We start from the raw sequence: 19,036 nt of genomic DNA, 5'->3' as shown, positions 1-19,036 counted from the left end.
TCAAAACCCCATCTTTACAAACTCAGAGAAGAGGGTCACAATGGCAGACAAGGCACCCAAGTTAAGGACACAGAGGGAGGGACACCCTGTCTGGATCCCTCCCAGCAAAGCATCAGCCCCATTGTCCTGATGTGAAACCCATCACAATGAGTCATTGAGACCAGATGTCAGTGTCACCTTTTGGACCAAAGAAGAGCTACTGCCGAGGGGTGTGGGACACAGTATGGGAGGCAGGGAAAGAACATGTTGGGATTGAACAGCATTTATTAAGGCATGTTTAGGGGAGGAACCAAAGGCGGGAAAAGAGAGGGGTTTAGATGATTTGGGGAGACACAAGTAGCAGAAATAGAGGGATGAGGAAATAGAAGGGCCCATTTGAGTGTAAGCAGTGTAAGCAGGTGCTGGCCAGTACGCCTGTCTGGCCATGCCTTGTGCCCGATCACTGCAGTCTGTCCTGTCTCCTTATTACATTCCTTCAATTATTCTCCAGTAAAGGGCTCTTCATTCCATGTGCACGCACCTGCAGGGGGTCTGTGTTGCCAGCGGCTGGAGTGACTGCAGGTGTGCAAGCGAGTGTGTGATCGCTAGTGAAGATCAAGCTGAACAAGCCAGCAGGAAGGTGAGGTGGCCAGGGATCAAGGGTTGTATGGGGGTGTCTGAGGACCATCTCTGGGTGCGAGATTGTCTGTGTGTCTCCAAGGGTGAGAGCATAAAGGGGTCAGATTTGGGACCAGGGAGTTCTTTACAGCTCTGTGTGTATGTGCACGTGTGTGAGATAGTCTGCACCAGCAACTGATATGGGGCTGTGGCCTTGTGGGTTCATATGTTCATGTGCCAGCAACTGGGGAGACTGGTATCCAGGGACAGTGACTGCGAAGGCTGGCTGTATGAGGCCAGCTATTGGAGGGACTCCCACTTTATATATATACAGAGATATGATACATTCCCACTAACAGGTCTCCGTCCTGCTCAGCCAGAGAGGGGAGCAGGATGAGGCCATTGTTGCTGTCTGTGTTCATGTCTGTATGTCTGCCTGTCTGTTATTTGTGTGTCCAGATATGTATATATGCGGCATATACCTGTGCTCGGGGTGCACGTGCCTAGTGGGAATGCATCTTCGGTCTCGTTACTTGTTAGACCTGAGGGCATGGAGCTGCAGCAGCCTTGCCTCTCTCAGGCTGTTGGGTCTTTTGTTTATATTTGCATGGTACAACCATAGTTTTATATCAATAACAGTAATAAGGAACTATTCTGTGTAATATAGAGGCCCTGTATGAGAGCAGCAGTCTGAGAGCTGGAGATAGAGCATGTGGCATGGAGGAGTGCGGGACTGGGATGGTAACAGATGAAGCACAGCTTTGTCATTGGGGATCCCACTGCTGTAAGCAATTGACCAGCCGTCAGTTATAGAGATGCAAACCTGGAGCTAGACAAAACTTGTTTTAGGGATAACAAGGAGAACAAAGAAATGGTATCAAACATATGGAAAAGGCACCATACATAGTAAGTTTGGATGTAATTTGGAGCTGCAAGCCAATGAATAAAGAGAAGGATGCACAAACATTTAAGCAAACATATAAAAATGACTTGGGGTGGGTACTGGAGGAGAAAGAAGAAACCATCAGCATCTAAATCACATTACTCCTGGCAAAGGAGCCCAGATGCTACTGACTTTCCATAAGACTCCTAACACCTGTCCCTGGAAGATTAAAACCACCAATATTAGGACTCAAAGGAGCAGGGGACGGGTGAGCATAATACCAGGAATAGGGATAGAAACTGAATGTGTTAAACAATTTTAACTTCATTATTATTCTTTCTTTAACAATTATTTTTGGACTAATAATGGTTAGATTCTTAAGATTCCCATCATACAAACAATAAATACATGGCTTTATTTATATATAAAGTTCGCTTCCTTTTTGCCCATAAACAAGATTTTGAACATAACACTACACATGCTGAAAGGTAGTTAACCTTTATAAATAGATGTCACTATGAATCTGGCAGACTGTGTGGACAGCAGAAGGATTTATTCTGGAACACTGGTGGAAGTGGATGAAGAGAAGGACAACAAGAAGGATGTGATGGCTTTGCAGTGAAGTAGTGACGGAGGAAATAAAGGGAAGAAGACAATGCTGCAGACAGAGGCAAATGTTGCAGGAACAGTACCTGAAAGAAACCATGTTACATTTGTTCAGGAACCTTTGTCTAAAAGTTTTAAAAAGGAATTTATAAAAAAAGTATTGGATCATTTCTATGAATGCTGGTGACAATATTCTGTTAAGTACTGTCTGTCTTCTACCAAGCTATGAAAGCTGTTCTAAAATCAATTGGATCAATAATATAGCCTCTAAAAATAAAATTCCCTACTGTCGCTCCCTTGACAGCTGTGTATCAGAGTTGCTTTATATAGCTGATACTTACACACAATAATGTGTTTGAATGGACAATACTGCACTCAGCAAAGAAACTGTTCTTGATCTGTTTTGGAGTTTGGAATATGAAAACGCTCTGTTTCAATTTTTTTATCCACAAATTTATCCACAAAAGACAAAATATTCTTTAGTTTTTTATAAGAATAATTACCACCTTCTACTATGCTCCCCAGGAGCAATTTAAGTGAAAATAAAATAATTGAGATCTAAAGACCTGTTCAAAGGTTGTTACTGTTCTGGCCGAGGTAGCTATTCATTTGAGGGTGTTTATTCTAAAGGTCAAATAAATGTGGCAGCACATATTTGCAGTTTTTGCTAATTCATGGGTAACACTAATCCAAGACATACTCTTAATTTTGCTACTGTAAACAGCAATGGGCCCCAGTCTGGTTAGTACCTACAACTACTACCATATGTACTCAAGCAGTATAAACATAGGATCCTTTATTTGGAGTGACTATTGTCACACCAAAATGAGCTGATGTCGTCTAACTTATCTAAGTAATCTCTTACCCATTCTTTACTTATTACCTCCCAATTCTTGATCTGTCATCACTGATGGTAACTGTGTTTTTCATCTGATCACAGCTCACCTTTTTAATAAAAATTAAGCTGAAGGGTCATTAAACTCCCCAGTCTTTTTCACATCTGTTATTGGCCCTTCTTACCTGCTAAGTGATGGAACATCCTCTCCAGTTTTCCTGTCACTCTTAGTTTACATATAAAATTTTTTTCTTCTTGTAACCCTCTATGTCCTTTGCTAGCTGTACCTTATTTGATGCCACACCTCATTGCCACACTTTCTACTCTTTTATTCCTTGTCATTCGGCATAGTTCTCTCAATACATATACCTTTTAGAATATCATGTGATTAACATTGATAGTTCCTAGACGAGCTGGTTTGGGCTGGGATAGAGTTAATTTTCTTCATGGTGTTATGTTTTGTATTTGTGACCAAAAGAGTATTGATAGCATAGGGGTGTTTTAGCTGTTGCTGAGCAGTACTTACACAGCTCCAAGGTCTTTTTTGTTTCTCACCCCACCCCACCAGTGAGTAGGTTAGGGTTACACAAGAAGTTGGGAGGGGACACAGCTGGGACCATTGACCTCAACTGACCAAAAGGATATCCCAGACCATATGACGGTGTGCTCAACAATAAAAGCAATAGTTACTTTTCAAGTAACCACTAAACATGATGAATGATTCTATGATTCTATGAAGCCCTGCTTTCCTGGAGATGGCTAAACATCTGCTTGCAGATGAGGAGTAACAAATGAATACTTTATTTTGCTTTGCTTCTGCATGCAGCTTTTTCTTTACTTATTAAACTATCTTTATCTCAACCGTGAGTTTTCTCACTTTTACCCTTCCGATTCTCTCCCCCATGCCACTGGGGGAGAGAGAGTGAGCAGCTGTGTGGGGCTTTGCTGCCTACTGTGGATAAACCACAACGGTCCATTTTGGCTCCTAACTTGGAGCTCCAAGGTTTTAAGATAATGACAGATTTGGTTGGAGCGGGCTAGACTGAAACTGTAGCTGTTATAGCTGTTTAGCTACTAATTGACAGGTGCATGCGCTTGCCATGGGGCTTGCTTGCTTGCCTTACTGTGTATTAGTCTGCTGCTTCTTAGTGGCTGCTTTTTGCAGTTGATTTTTGTTGTACCACCTATCATCTTACTCTGCTGTGCCTGGGAACATTTTTGATAACACTAGTGGTGATGCGCCTGGGCTGGCAGATGGCCAGGGCATCGCTGCTTTTTCTGTGCTGCTCTACTAGACAGGCTGGAAATCCACTGTGAACTTAAGTCAAAGGGACTGTGACCTGTGGATAAGTAAGTACACTTGGGAGCAGGTACTCCTCAAAGTGTCTGTGGCCGTGGACATGTCCACACTGCAGCAGGTTCACTCCTGCAGGTATTGTGGCCCAAGGTTAAGCAGGTACATCTTAAACCATCTGTGGTCATGGATAGGCCATGGTGGAACACCTCCAAGTGTCTGTGGATGTGGATAAGTCCATGCCATGGTAGGTTTACCGCTGAAGAGACTGTAGCCCATGGTTAAGGGCATAACACAGAAGGTATATGCCTAAGACATGGTGGCTGTGACTAAGACTATGCTGGAGCAGGTACACCTCTGAAGAGACTCTGGCCCATGAAAAAGTACATGCTGGAGCAGAGGTAAGGAGAGGCGTTCATTGCCCTATTAAACAGTATGTCCTGATCCAAAGTAACCATGTGTGGAGATTGTAATAGATATACCTTTAAATTGTTGTAACCCTTTATTTGAGTGGCACGTTATAGGAAATACTATAGTAGGAATCACACAAACCAATGGAGGATTAGAGGATGAGCCTCACAAGAAACAGTGCAAGTGCAGCAGAGACCGAACCTGAGGTGGCTTTGGCACCCAATAACTCCATGGAACACACCCGCTCTCCTGTTCTCAGTGACCACTGTAACAGATGGACCCCAAAGTCACGGACTAAACGAACTCAATGCACATTTTATAGAAATTTTACAGGGGTGGCCCATAGACTAAGGAAAAAAAAACAAAAGCTGCCTACTGTGGTTAGTCCACAACATCAGTGATGTGGTTTACTTGAGTTCTAGGAGTTAATTTACGTGGTATGGCATGGCAAAGTTGATTAAGAAGCTGAAGTGATATCTAACCACATGGAACATAGTGCCTGGATTGAAAACTCACAAGAGTCAAACAATAATTTTTAGCAGGTAATCAGAACTGATTGTGCTTTCGAGGCCCAACAGGACTGGCTTTTAATTGGCCATACATTATTTAACATCTTGAAAGACTTGGAATAAAATAAATGACCAATAAAACTTCAGATGAACACAGAATGCTGAATAATGAAGCAGAAAGAACACCATGTTTCTTTTTAAACAATGCATTACCAAAATCTTAACACAGAAAAATAAAAAGACATACAACTTGGAGCTAAGAATGCTGGGCTGTAGGGATGAAGCACTGCGAACAAAGCACTGTCTCTTAGGAGGACACAGAGATCACACTGGAAAATTAGGCAAATATCAGCAGAGAAAATGGCCATTGTTGACAAATTTTGTCAATTTAGAAATAAAAATATTATAAAAATACCTGACTTGTTCTGCTTTTGCATTTGGCGCTATTTCAGCTTCTATTAATATAATATGCCCAGTTCTGGTAATCATAAATTAAGTAGGTTGTTAAGTTGGAGATGATTCAAAGAAAAACCTTAAGGCTAATCATGGTATTGGGGAAAAAGAAAGTGGGAGTATTCACGAAGCTAATCACTTTAGGATTATGCAGCCGTAGATGGAAAAAGATTATTGGACCAATGCCCCAGTTCTGTTCTGACACTACCTCTGAGAAAGATTCTGCCTCTGTAGCCTAAGATAGCTTCTGTGGATTTCTTTCCTGGTATTGTCATAGGAAACAGCTATGTGACAAGAGAAGCTTTTTCAATCTAGTAAAACAAATTATAAGAAAACTCAGTGTCTGGAAATTGAAACCACAAAAATTCTGCATATTTTAAAGTTGAGAAATTAACTACTGGAAAAGTTTACAAAAGATCGCCTGCCAGCTCATTACTAAAAATGTGAATATCAAGACTAACTTTTTTCCCATGAGATATATTCTCACTTAAACTGAAATCAGTACAAGAACGTTCTATAGAAGGTCAGGCTAGGTGATCAGAATTTCCTGATTTCTGATTTTATGGGTCTCTAATGTTCCGAAATTTGAGTTAGAAACTTAATTTCAATTTGGTTTAGTTAAGAGACAGCTACCACATATCCTGATATCCTGCCCAGACCAAACCATGACGCCTGAGCTGGTAAAAATCTGGGATCTAGATGCATACCATTTTGAAAATTCAAAACTTAAACAACAAATCGTTAGTTTTATGAATCTCAAAGAAGTTGATGAACAGTATTCAAAAAGAAACTATTTTCCAAGCAAATATTTCCAGGTCTAATAAGCCATAATGTAGAGATCTAATTCTGATATTTAAATTTATAAATAAAAGAACCAAGAAATAAATACATTTTTAGAGTCAGCAGGAGAAGAACATTTTCATATAGTTTCGTAACTGTTGAATGATATTTAAACATTAAGAATGTTAGGCCCAGATGGGCATGCTGTGAACTATTCATAATGTTAAATGCTAATATTCATAAAACAACAGCTTTCACCCTTCATGGCTTGTAATACATAAAACTGTTGCTGGCCTATTATTGTTGCTTTCACTTGTGAACCTTGAAGAGGTTTTGATTTTAGCAGTTAATTGTATATCAGCAGAGAATTTAGCCCACTTTTCCTATCTTTAACAGGCAGTAAAGTTATAAGTGCCTAAAAGTTAAGATTAGTGACCTGTGAGGGCTTAAGAATCAAGATATGAATATTGTGTCATTGCCCAAAATGCAGTATAGGCTACCCATGCCAAAGGAATGGGACAACCTGTTCATGCATTTTCATGACACAGAATGAACACAACCAACATGCATAGCAAGCCTCGGCATACTGCAGTGGTGGGTACTACTGCTTTAAAGGACAACATTTCCTGAAAATCTGTGTGAAGTACTTTGAAGCACCTATTACTGTGCACAGCGAAGTAGAACACCCCTCAAAATAAAGCAGGTCATGGTAACATTTTTAAATGTTGAGTGAGCACTAAATGTTACTTTACTCACACTGCCTCTTTATAAGGGAAGTAAAACACAGTACAAATGAATCAAAAAAAAAGATACAATTTTCTTGAGAAAGGAAAGTAGGGTGAACCAAAATTTTCTTTACCTGTATGTTGCTCAAAAACATAGTCCTGTTTACTGTGTTAACTGCATACACAGCTCAGAGATCATTAATCAATGTATTAAAACAAATAAAGACCAAACTCAGTTTGCAGAGGCAGAAGGTGAGGGTTAGGGGGCACCAATTTTTATTTCAGTGAAAGACCTAAATATCTCCAGTCTTAGCTGAAAAAAAAATAGTCTCTTTCTACTGTAATGATTTATTGGGGGAATATATGAGTTGTTTTGTATCTCCATTTTCCCCTGTGGTCTCAGTTCTCAAAACAAGCTTCCTCTCCAATGATTCACCTCAGTGCATCAAGAGAAATGCAATCTGCTCAGAAAGCACAGTCCAGCTAAGTGTGAAGACAGGAGACAACAAAATTAGAGTAGACTAGGCTAGACTAGGCTAGACCAGACCAGACTAGACTAGACTAGACTAGACTAGACTAGAATAGAATAGAATAGAATATTGCATTTGCAAGGGACCTACAATGACCATCTAGTCCAACTGCCTGATCGATTCAGGGCTTACCAAAAGTTAAAGCATGTTATTAAGGGCATTGTCCAAATGCCTCTTAAACACTGACAGGCTTGGGACATTGACCACCTCTCTAGGAAGTCTGTTCCATCATTTAACCACCCTCTCAGTGAAGAAATGTTTCCTAACGTCCAGTCTAAACATTCGCTGGTGCAGCTTTGAACCATTCCCATATGCACTATCATTGGATACCAGGGGGAAGAGATCAGCACCTCCATCTCCGCTTACCCTCCTCAGGAAGCTGTAGTGAGCATGAGGTCACCTCTCAGCCTCCTTCTCTCCAAACTAGACAAAGCCAAAGTCCTCACCTGCTCCTCATAGGAGAGGCTTTATCAGCCCTTTCACCAGCTTTGTTGCCCTCCTCTGGAGGCATTCAAGGATCTTCACATCATTCTTAAATTGTGGGTCCCTGAAAACTGTGCATAGTATTCAAGATGAAGCTGCACCAACATTGAATGCAGTGGCATAATCACCCCTATTGACTGACTGGTTATACTATATTTAGTGCATGCCAGGGCATGCTACTGCCTCATATTATAGAGCCTGCTGCTGACCAACACCCCCAGATCCCTTTCTGCAGGGCTACTCTCCAGCCACTCCTCTCCCAATTTATACTTGTGGTCAGCATTACTCAAGTCCTAGAAAATAGGCATGGCAGTGGTGGGATTCGAACCCACGCCCCCAGAGAGACTGGAACCTTAATCCAGCGCCTTAGACCGCTCGGCCACACTACCGTGATGGCAATTCCATTTCAATATCACAGAAACACAGAATCATAGCAACTATATCCCCCAAACAAAATTCAAATTTTCATAGGATGTTCTAAAACAAATAATCTCCATCTATGACTTAAATATAGTAGGAAAAAGGACCAATAGTGACTCTTTTCTATAGGCAGAGGTAGACACTCCTTGCAGTGCACCACATATTTCTGGTCCCCTCATAAGCTGTCAGGGAACGTCAGATGGAAAGTTCTACAAATATCTCCTTGCCTGTGAACCTGTGATCCCTTCCCCAGAAAAGAAACGGTGATGGTATATTTTTGGGAGGAACATGTGTTGACTTTGCATTCAACTTTATATTATATTTTTGAAGCGTAGTGAGACTGGGGCAGTGAAACATCTGTCCCTTCATGCAGACACAGCCACTGCAGGATTTACATCATTTACTCTAGGCCTCTAACAGATGCAATTTGGAGGACCAATATCAAGTGCCAGAGTTCCCTAATGAATGAAAGGAGGAGTGTAAGTCCATGCAGCAAAAAAAGTCAAAGGATCAAAAATCAGATGTCTAAAACAAGCAATGTGGGTACTCTGCCACTATGCAATATGCCATGGCATGAGGGTAAAAACAGAATGAAGTCCTAAGTGTTTATGCATTAATCTGTGATGCCTGTAGAGCATGGAATTCAAGGGTTTGTTTTATGATCATTTTGACATTTCCAGGAACAGTTAAACTGAAACATATATTACAGATTTTTTTGATTCTACTTAAATACTTTGACACCTAGGTAGCTACTTTCCTGATTCTGTTATTCTTCAGTGCTGTTTTTGCTCTCGATGCCCTCCTGCCAACTAGACAGTATATTGTCAATAACTCAGCAATACTAGATGCTCCAGCAACTTGAGCAAACTGTGTGTGTGTGTGTGTGTGTGTATATATATATATATATAACCTGTACAAAAGCTGGATGATGAAATTTCTTTTAACCTCTTAGATTAAGTACTGTATACCATACAATTGTTCCAAATATTAGATATAACATGTATACTTACCTGGGTAGACTGTGCCTATGCTTCATTTAATTCTGTAGATTTGTATTTCTGGGCCAATTTTTTCTTAGTCCTTCACAAAAGCCAATACCGTAACAGTAACAATTTCAGTCTCTTATAACATGTGCAACATGAAGAACCCTATTTGGATTATTTCTAACATTCAGATGCTGATTCTGTGTGTATAGCTAATAGCCCAGCCTCCTATGGACCTGATCCGCCCAGATGGGCAACTGCATAGGATCTGTCTGTCAAGTGATTCAAAACATATGAGCCTCACTGGGAAGTGCTAGTAGCCTGGTGTCTAGGTTCTCTGACATCCTATTAACCTGTAACTTATGACACAGTCCTTACAAATCATGTCCTCTTATCTTTGTGCTACAGTCAAGTGAATATTTCTTTTTGTACAGTATTGATATGAGCTGCCTTGATGTTTATGGAATGGCATTGCTCCTGGGATTCAGCTCCAATGCTTTGATGCACTCACAATGTAAACTGATACCATCCCTTTACCTGCTTTCAATGATATTAGTAGTTGCTCCCTCTTTCCTAAGTAAATTTTGCATTTGGTATTAAATGCTGCATAATTAAGGTCTCTAAGGAGCCATTAGTGAAAAAGATTTTGCTATATGCAAGCGAACATAGTTTCTTCCTTACAAGAAGAATTGTATTTCTACTCCTCTTGATTTAGGTGGAAGCACACAGTTTATATTATGCAGCTCTACAGTAAGATTTTCCAGCTCTTTTCTCTTTGTATGCTTTTTTTAGATCATTCCCCCAGCATGCAGAAGCACAACGGAAGGCTTGCTAATATGGAGCGCTCTGTTCAATCAGGAAGTGCTTAATCAGGTCACCCATTTTATCAGGTTCTCTTCGCAGGAGTTGGTGTGCATAACGATAATGTCAATTATTAGAGACAGAAGCTATGGCATTGTGTTGTGTTCGGACATGGTAATATTTTAATGTTTCAAGCATTTTATGTATCTTTATGGACTTCATATTGCTAGCAGCCCCAACTGAGAGGGTAAGATAAAGTAGACCTCTGCATGAACCGAAGGCATTAGGAAGAGTAATTAATCCCCACTGCTGAAGCAATGTTTTTTTCTTGGGGTTTATATGCATCAGACTTGATATGCCAGCAGGAGAAAAAAAAATCAAAAAGGACGACTCTATATGAAAAGAGACGCTAGATGTAGAAGAATAACACACTCTAGTTAAACACGCGGGACACAAAGGCCCTGAAAAAGAGTGTACAGGAAGTTCAAGTCCACTGGGGTATTCAAGGGGCGGAAGGGGGACTATGTAGGAGGCTTGTGCACATGGGATCATAGGGTAGGATCTTGCTATAATTTAGGGTGGAAATGTCGCAGAAGTGTAAGACCAACAAAATATGTTCCAAAAATCAGTTTTAACAGTATCGAGAAAAAGGCAGAACAGTCAAACTGAATGGGGATCTTTTATTACAAACCCTTCAGCAGACTCAACTTATTTACAGGTTCAGGATGTCAGTTGGGAACTAATACTACATGGTATGCAACTAAATCTAAGGTTAGAATGATATCTCAAAATGCACAAACCACTCACCTGTAAGACAAGGACAGAGTCCCCGGAGGAAGTTACTTTGGACAGAGTCCCAACCTAAAGGGAGGGCTTCTGATCACAGACACGCTGCTCCGAGGAAAACCACTCAAAAGCCATCTCCTGCAGGGGCCCCATTTTATAGCCTGGTCCGATCTGAACTGTGGTCATCTATTGGTTGTGGTCATACATAGCTTTCGTCAGCTGAAGTGTCTCCTGGGTAGGCTCAATGGCTGAGGTGGTCTCTAGGGCTTGGCTATGTGGGGTATGTGGCTGGGGGGTCCTTTTGTACATGACCAGCAGCTCACGTGCTTCCCACGAAATGAGCCACCACACCCCTGAACCATGTTGTTAGACGTGCAGGGCAGGGCGGGGGGGCACGTTGCTCCTGCCACAGGAGGGTGCCTGTGGAGATTTCTAATCCAACTTCCTGCTCAAAAGAAGGTAATCTTTGAGGTCAGACCATCCTGTTGTGTCTTGAAAACCTCCAGAGATGGACAGAGACTGGACAACTTCTCTGGTGAAACTTCTTGTAGCAAAGCTTCCACTCCTTACTTCTACAGAAAAAAAATTCTCCTTATATTCAATATGAACCTTATTTCAACTTACACCTGTTATCTCTTAGCTTCCTTCCAGTCACCACTGTGCAGACCCTGGCTCTGTCTTCTCTGTAATCTCCCCATAGGCATTGCGGGGCAGCCATTCATTCCTCATGAAGCCATCTCTTCTCCAGGCTAAACAAGCCAGGCTTCCTTTGGTTCTCCTAACAGGGCAGGTGCTCCAATGCCCATCTATCTTGGAGGCCCTTCAATGAACTTGTTACAATTTGTCCATGTCTATCTTGTATTAGGGGCCAAAACTGGACAGGGTACTCCAAGTACAGCTTAATGAGTGGTGAATGGAGTAGGATAATCCGTCACCTTGATTTACCAGCTCTGCCTTTGTTAATATAGCCCAGGAGGCTGTTGGATTTCTTTTCTGCCAAGACATGCTGTTGGTTCATTTTCAGCTAGCTGTCTGACAAGAACCTAGGGCCTTTTTTCAGAGTTGCTCTCCAGCTAGTCTGTTCCCATCCTGTATCACTGTAGGGGGTTCCATGTCCATGTCTTCCTTTCCATGTCCATGTCTTTGTATTTGGCCCTGTTAAAATTCATAAGGTTCCTGTCAGCCCATTCCTTCAGCCTGTCCTTCTGTATGGCAGACCTGCTGTCAAGCATATTGACTGGTCTCCTCAATTTGCTATCATCTCCAAAGCTGATAAATGTACACTCCACTGCCTTGTCCAGACCGGTGATAAAGACATTAAATGCAACAGTGCCTCCAATTTGAGTATGACCCATTAACCTCTACCTATTAAGCACAATCATTCTACTAGGTTTTTACCTATTGGTTGTTCACTCACTCAGCCTTTAGTGTCCTAAATTGCATGCAAAAGCATGGTAGAAGACAATGTTGAAAGCCTAGCTGAAACGTATATAAATGACATCCCTCATTATTCCCTCATCTGTAAATCCAGTCATTTTATCACAGAGGCAAGAGGGTTGGTCAGGCGTGATTTACACTCAGTAACACAGTCACCACCTTCTCCTTCATGTGCCAAGAGGACTTGCTTTATGATTTTGCCAGGGACAAAGTGAGGTTGAATGGCTGTAGTTCACCAACTTTTCCTTTTTGATCCTTTTTGAAGATGAGTGCTTTTCTTCAGTCATCAGGAATCTCCCCCAATCTCCATTACCTTTGAAAGATGATAGAAAGTAGCCTTGCAAGGACATTGGTCAGTTGTCTCAACATCCTTGGATGCAGCCTTGGATGCAGTGTATAGATGGAGGGTTGTTTTCAGGTAATACCAGTCTTGATCCTCATCCACTGCTAGTAGTTCTTCCCCTCCTTCAAGCTTTTCATTAATCACAGAGGCCTGGGAGACCCCATTGATGAAAACTGAGGCAAAAGTGGCATTGAGTAACTCGTTCTAGTTTGCATCCACTGACTCTAAGTCACCTGCCCCATTCAGCAATGCTCCCACATTTTTGTTTTCAGTGGTTTGCTCCTAATGTAGCCATAGAAAATTTTCTTGTTGCTATTTACATTCCTTGCAAGAATCACATCTCAGTGAGTTTTAGCTTTCCTAACACAATTTCTACATACTGAGATAGCGTTTCTAAATTCTTCCTTTGTATTCTGTCCCACTTCCATCTCCTCTTTTGCATTTTGCATTCTATAGAACGATGTCCTCCCACAGGATCCCACCAAGAAGCTTCCTGAAGACACTTGCCTGAAGTCTAGGATCAGTATTCTTGCTCCTCTCTTTCGTCACTCCCCTCAACATTCTGAGCTCCACTGCTGCAAGGTCACTACAGCCAAGTCTGTTATTGATTAACATCTCCCCAAACAGTTATTTCTTGCCTGTGAACAGCAGAACCAGCTGTGTGTCACACAGTTTTGGTCCACTCTACTTTTGTCCCCTTCAGAAATCTGCTTGACCTCTTGCATCCCACTGCATTGTCATTGCAGCAAAGAACAGGGAGGTCGAAATCTCCCATAAAAGCCAAGACCTCTGATACAGAAACTTCCAGGAATTGTTCTCCGTTTATGCCTTCTCTGAAATACTTTTAATTTGAATAAATTGAATGAGAGGAGTCTGGCCAAAAAATAACCTTGTCATTGCCCCTGAGAGAACAGAAATTCAGATGCTGAACTTTAGTAATGTGTGGTGGTGAGCATGGCAGGTTCTCAATGTGGAGCAGAGGGACTGCAGTCCTGAGAAGTGTAGACTGGAAAATGAGGTGGGTGAGCCCTTTCAGCATGCGTGAAGGGCCTGGAGGTACAGTAAATCTAGGACTGCAGATAGATGGCTATAACCCACACTCTGAATGCAAGCACTTCACAGAAACAGAGCACAACATCAAAGCAATGACAGAGCTGAATCTGATGGCTTACATTCACCTTGAAAAGTCATAGCAATGACTAATGTTTAATTTACAGAACTGTAGTCAGACATCTACTTAAAATATTCAGGATTCATGGTTTAAACGGCAGAGCCTCTTCCCAGGTGGCATAAACCAGTCATACAGTCAGCAGATGTGACCCTTTGAGTACTGCCCTTCCAGTGAAGAATGTTTGGACCGCAGTGGGAAGTCATTCTGCACGAGATTCGCTGGCCTGTTAAGAGTTTCATTCAGTCATAAACCTTGGTCATTTTAATAGCAAAAAGGTACAGAAGAAGTGCAGCAAGGAACATTCCTAAGTCTTTGCTGATTTCTGCAAGACTTCCTTTCATTTTAAATCTTTGACAAAAACAAACAAACAAAAAAACCAGCCCCTCTATTCTTGCAGTTTAGTTACAGTTCCTATGATGAGAACAACAACCAGTTTAGAATTGGGAAAAGGGTGCTGTGAACAGGGGGTGTGTACAGGAGACCAGGGCAAAAAAAAAACAGTATCATTTTAAAGAGGACTAGCTAATCTAACACACAGAGATGTGCTGCGCCTCATTCAGACACTCTCTGGGTGTGTGAGAACTACTGACAACACATAATAGGTATGCACTTTTACTGATTATAGACAATAAATTTATGACTGCATTATCATGCAATAAACTTATTATACCTTTCCAGCACCATTGTGCTTGAACAATAATAATTAAACTCTGAAACCTTAACTTTCTCAAATTGGGATAGCCTTTTAGATCACTATTGTGTGATACTTTTGTGAGCTCTCAGGCAGCTAGACCTGGACTTAGTACACTTATAGCAGCACTATGCCAAGCTTCAACTTTTCATTTTTGTTTTTGAAATCCAGGCTTATTGCTTCAGAATGGTGTTCTGGTTCATGCAGAGGTACTCGTTCACTCAGAGGTAGCACAAGACAACACAGTATAGTGTAGTGTGACATGGAAATACAAAAAATAGCAAATTAAAACTCTAAATTTAGTGTGGAAGCTGCATTTTATTTGCCATTTCTACCTGTCAGGAGCTACCCATGGTTGTTCCAGCATAGCTAGATACAAAAGGGTCATGATAATGCTTTCCTAAGGTGCTATATTTTACAATAAATAGATTTCCATTATGATATACACTACACCTTGAGCTTAAAAATTTGATTGTTCTAGTAGGGATCATATTTTACAAATCTAAATGATTGCAAATATATTAACTTATATCAGCTTTGAGGATTTTTTTATATTGCTATTTCCTATCAGAATTGCAATAAACTGCAGGAGTCTGTATATCTAAGATTGCCCCATTGCTTTTCCAGATAAAACATGTTTAAATTAATAAAGTATGTAATTGTAATGTTGCCATTATTTTAGTCTTAATTTTGGTTTCATTCCAAATGCAGTCTTGATAAGTAGTAGTAATAACTGATGCAGTTTTCGTTACCAAGAAACTTTTTCACTCATTGATAAAAATATCTGTATGGGGCAATATACAAATCCATATATATTTACACACATGTATGTACGTATGTATAAACACCCTGAAAATCACATTGGTATTCCCAAAAGTTTATTCCTCTGGGTAACTTTTCATATGGTTTCATTTATATTTTCCTCTGAAGTAAAATATAATGGCAAGCTCAGAATTTACCCACTTAAACTGTTCTATGATCAAAATATACTGAAGGAGAAAAATAGTCAGCTAATGAGGTGATGCTGGTTATTCTATAAATACCCACCAAATGCTAGAAAATGTATGATCGTGAAGTTTTCTTATTATGGGACACATTGCACTTGGAAATATTAGCTCAGTATCAACTTGTAAATTGTATTTTCTGTGAAGATTAATAGTGGTACCTGGATTTCATGGAATGGCACCTCTCCTGGGTATCATGTGATTATTTTTTCCTCTTTCCTTGATGCTTTAATTATTTTTTTTTTTTTTTTGATTCATGCACAAAGTTCAAAGGTTTGGATACTTGTATCAAATTATTTACCATATGCCAAAAGTAGAAAAATCTTTTTATTATTTTCACCAAAAGTGTTTCAAGGGTCTGTTGGTTTTTATTTGGGGCAAGGGATAGGTTCTTGGATGGAATGTTGAACATTTCTGTAGGAAAAACAGATTTTGCTGTAAAAGTCTCACTGAAAACAAAGAATCTCCAGATGTGACCCTGCAGCATTTTAAACAATACTCATTTAGTGCCTTTTTGTTCCTCTCTTCTTCATGTTTCTGACTTCTTCCTCAACCTCCCTTTCTTCCCAACAATTAAAAAGCACCCTTTTTTGCTACTATAATTCATCACTTTATTCTAAAATCCTCCGACCTGATTCCTACTTCAGCCTGGATTTCTCTTCATTATCCTCAGTATTTCTTTTTTTCTTCTCCAATAACAATTAAGTCTTCTTGACAGCTTCCAAATGTTGTTGTGGGACTTGAGCCAGCTTTGCAATGGCATTTGTTGTCTCTTTTGTCTGGTCTCAACCTAAGCCTGCTGGTGTTTTTGCCAATCTCTTTTCCTCAGAGATTCCTTTGGTTACAAGTGTCAAACACAAACCTGAATATCTCCTGCCTGGTGAAGTCTCAGGGAATTTAAAAAGTACTTTTAAATTTTAATATATATATTTTTTTCTCTCCTTAGTTAGTACACACAATAAATATGCATGTAGAAGAGAGAAATTGTCATATTCAGAGGTAGCAGTTAATGAGAAATCTTAGCTTGTACCTACAATGACCCTTTAGTAAAAGAACAAGTAGGTTAACAAACCCTAGAGGGAAGAATTTTGAGGAATCTGATCCATGTTTCTGATTTAGTCACTCTTCCAGCATAGTCTCACAAACAGCTGAATAGAGGTATTCAGGACCTGTAGGATTTCAGTCCATTTTTCTGGAAAGGCCAGTCACCTTTAGAGATGCTCTTTATGTAATCTAGAGAAGACCAAAATTTGCCCTATCTCATCGTAAGGACAGAAACACTGCATCTCATATGGGGGGAAGTACAGGCTTCAGGTAGGGGCAGAATTGTCGGGCAAAACATAACTCTTCCGCTTTCATGTTCGGCCCTGCATTTCTGCAGAAAGAGGAGAAAAAGAAACAATGTAAGTAATACAGCTGACTGAGAAATCAATAAACTTTACTGAGATTTAAACTTCCCAATTAATAACCTGCCCTCCTTTATTTTTATGTGTGTCTTATCAACTAGTATTATTTTGGCATCCAAAATCTTTCAAATCTTATTGTACCTATTACCTTTTATGGTTAACTTCCTATAAATACATCAGAGCTGTTCATGAGTAAAATACAAATATTTCACAAAAGAGAATACATTGGCACCATGCTTATTGTTTTTTTCTTGTTTTAGTGGATCTACAGTGCAAAAAGATTAGGACTGAGCCATATTGTTCCCCTTTTTCTGTGAAGAGAAGTACAAAGAAATATCACAGAGCTATACCAAAAATTTAATAGTCTCTTAAATTTTTGGTATCATTTTGTTAGCAGAGCTTATAACTCCCTCTATTTTGTTACAGCTGAAGAACAAACCCAAGGAAATGGAATAATTCCAGCTAAACTCATGTAAGTGTTAGATTCTACAAAATTTCTGCCAGGCTTTTATTATCTGCTCATACACACATGTGGTTGCTTAGTGTCTCTCAGGTTATTTTCTTAGTTTTCTCTCACCAAATGACAGAGTGAAGCAAGTTTTTAGCATTTTTCAACTATACCAAGTAAACTCCAAGGATACTTCTTCCAGTCTTCCTAAACTGTATATCTAGCATCTTTGAATACAAGCAAAAGCATATATTTAATTTTACTAAACTTGCAGAAGGCCAGCAGCGGCAAAATAACATTATGGCACTAGTTCTTTTCAACAGCTTTTTTATTCTGAAGAATTCAAAACATTTTAAAAACACTGTTTTATTCTTGAAATAACTACTACCTACCTCTGTTTAAAAGATGCATAAACTAAAATCCCGTAAGGTTTAGTGAACTACCTGGAATCAAGCAATGAGGTAGAGAGAGCACGTAGGGCGCCAGTTTATAAGGTAGTCTATATGAATAAGAAAATCTGGAACTACTAAATAAATCATAGTGGTTAAATGGCAGTCAGAAATTAGGTGGAGAACTGGAGCTGGGGATGCTTCAAGCTTTGATTCTATCTTTTCAGCAGGTGGGGGAACTGCAGCGGGGGCAGCTGTTCTCCAGCCTGTTCACAGCATGTTCCCCCATGGCAGTGAGTCCCCGCCCTGGATATGTACTCCCAGTCCCATCACTCAGGAGGGTGGGATACATGTAGTGGTCTTCACCTCACTGTGGTGTGTGGACATACTAGGGAAGTTAGCAAAAATTTATTGCAAAAGAAACTACACAAGAGAAACTACAGAATAGCGAAAGCTAAGAGAAATACAAATTACCCTCTGTATGTTCTCGTTTCTGATGATTAGGTTTTTATGCACAAATCTAAGTAGCTTGGAATGAAATGTTCTGGGAAAGAGCAGAACATGAAGAATCAAATAACTTTAATTAAACTTTTCTCAGTTTTGCCAGCTGGAAGAACTTTTTTTTAATTCAAGTTTCTTTCCTTGCCAATTGCATTTTTCTGAATTTTCCACAGACTTGGTTTTCGCTTATGATGTATTTATTATAGAGTGTACTGAATAGTAAGCTGGATATGAACACCAAAAAAAAAAAAAAAAAAAAAAAGATAAAGTAAAAAAGAGATAGAGAGAAAAATAAAGAAAGGGAAAGAAAGAACAACGGGGCAAGAGAGAGAGAAAGGACAAACACAGCCCCCAAAATCTTTCCACAATTGTTTCCAAAGTTACTTCAAATTTTATGCATTTAAAATTCACCCTAAGCCATGACATGATCACCCTCTGAAGACTACTGTGCATCAATTTGTCAACACATCCATTTTTTATTGCATAGTCTAGCAAGATGCAAGGTTTTCTCCTGTATCACTACCAGTTTCTTCCACAGCAGTACCAGTTC

The 19,036-nt window shown here is 40.0% G+C and overlaps 1 non-coding gene across 1 annotated transcript; it reads right to left on the bottom strand.

Moving 5' to 3' along the window:
* Positions 1–8,413: 8,413 nt before the first annotated feature.
* On the bottom strand, positions 8,414–8,495 carry TRNAL-AAG. The gene has a single exon. It is a non-coding gene; the product is annotated as a tRNA-Leu (tRNA).
* Positions 8,496–19,036: the final 10,541 nt, after the last annotated feature.

This window comes from Charadrius vociferus, unplaced genomic scaffold, assembly GCF_000708025.1.
Source record: "Charadrius vociferus isolate BGI_N301 unplaced genomic scaffold, ASM70802v2 scaffold363, whole genome shotgun sequence".
Classification (NCBI taxonomy): Eukaryota; Metazoa; Chordata; class Aves; order Charadriiformes; family Charadriidae; genus Charadrius; species Charadrius vociferus.
Note: the sequence above shows the minus strand (reverse complement) of the source record. Positions and strands in the feature narration are given on the sequence as shown.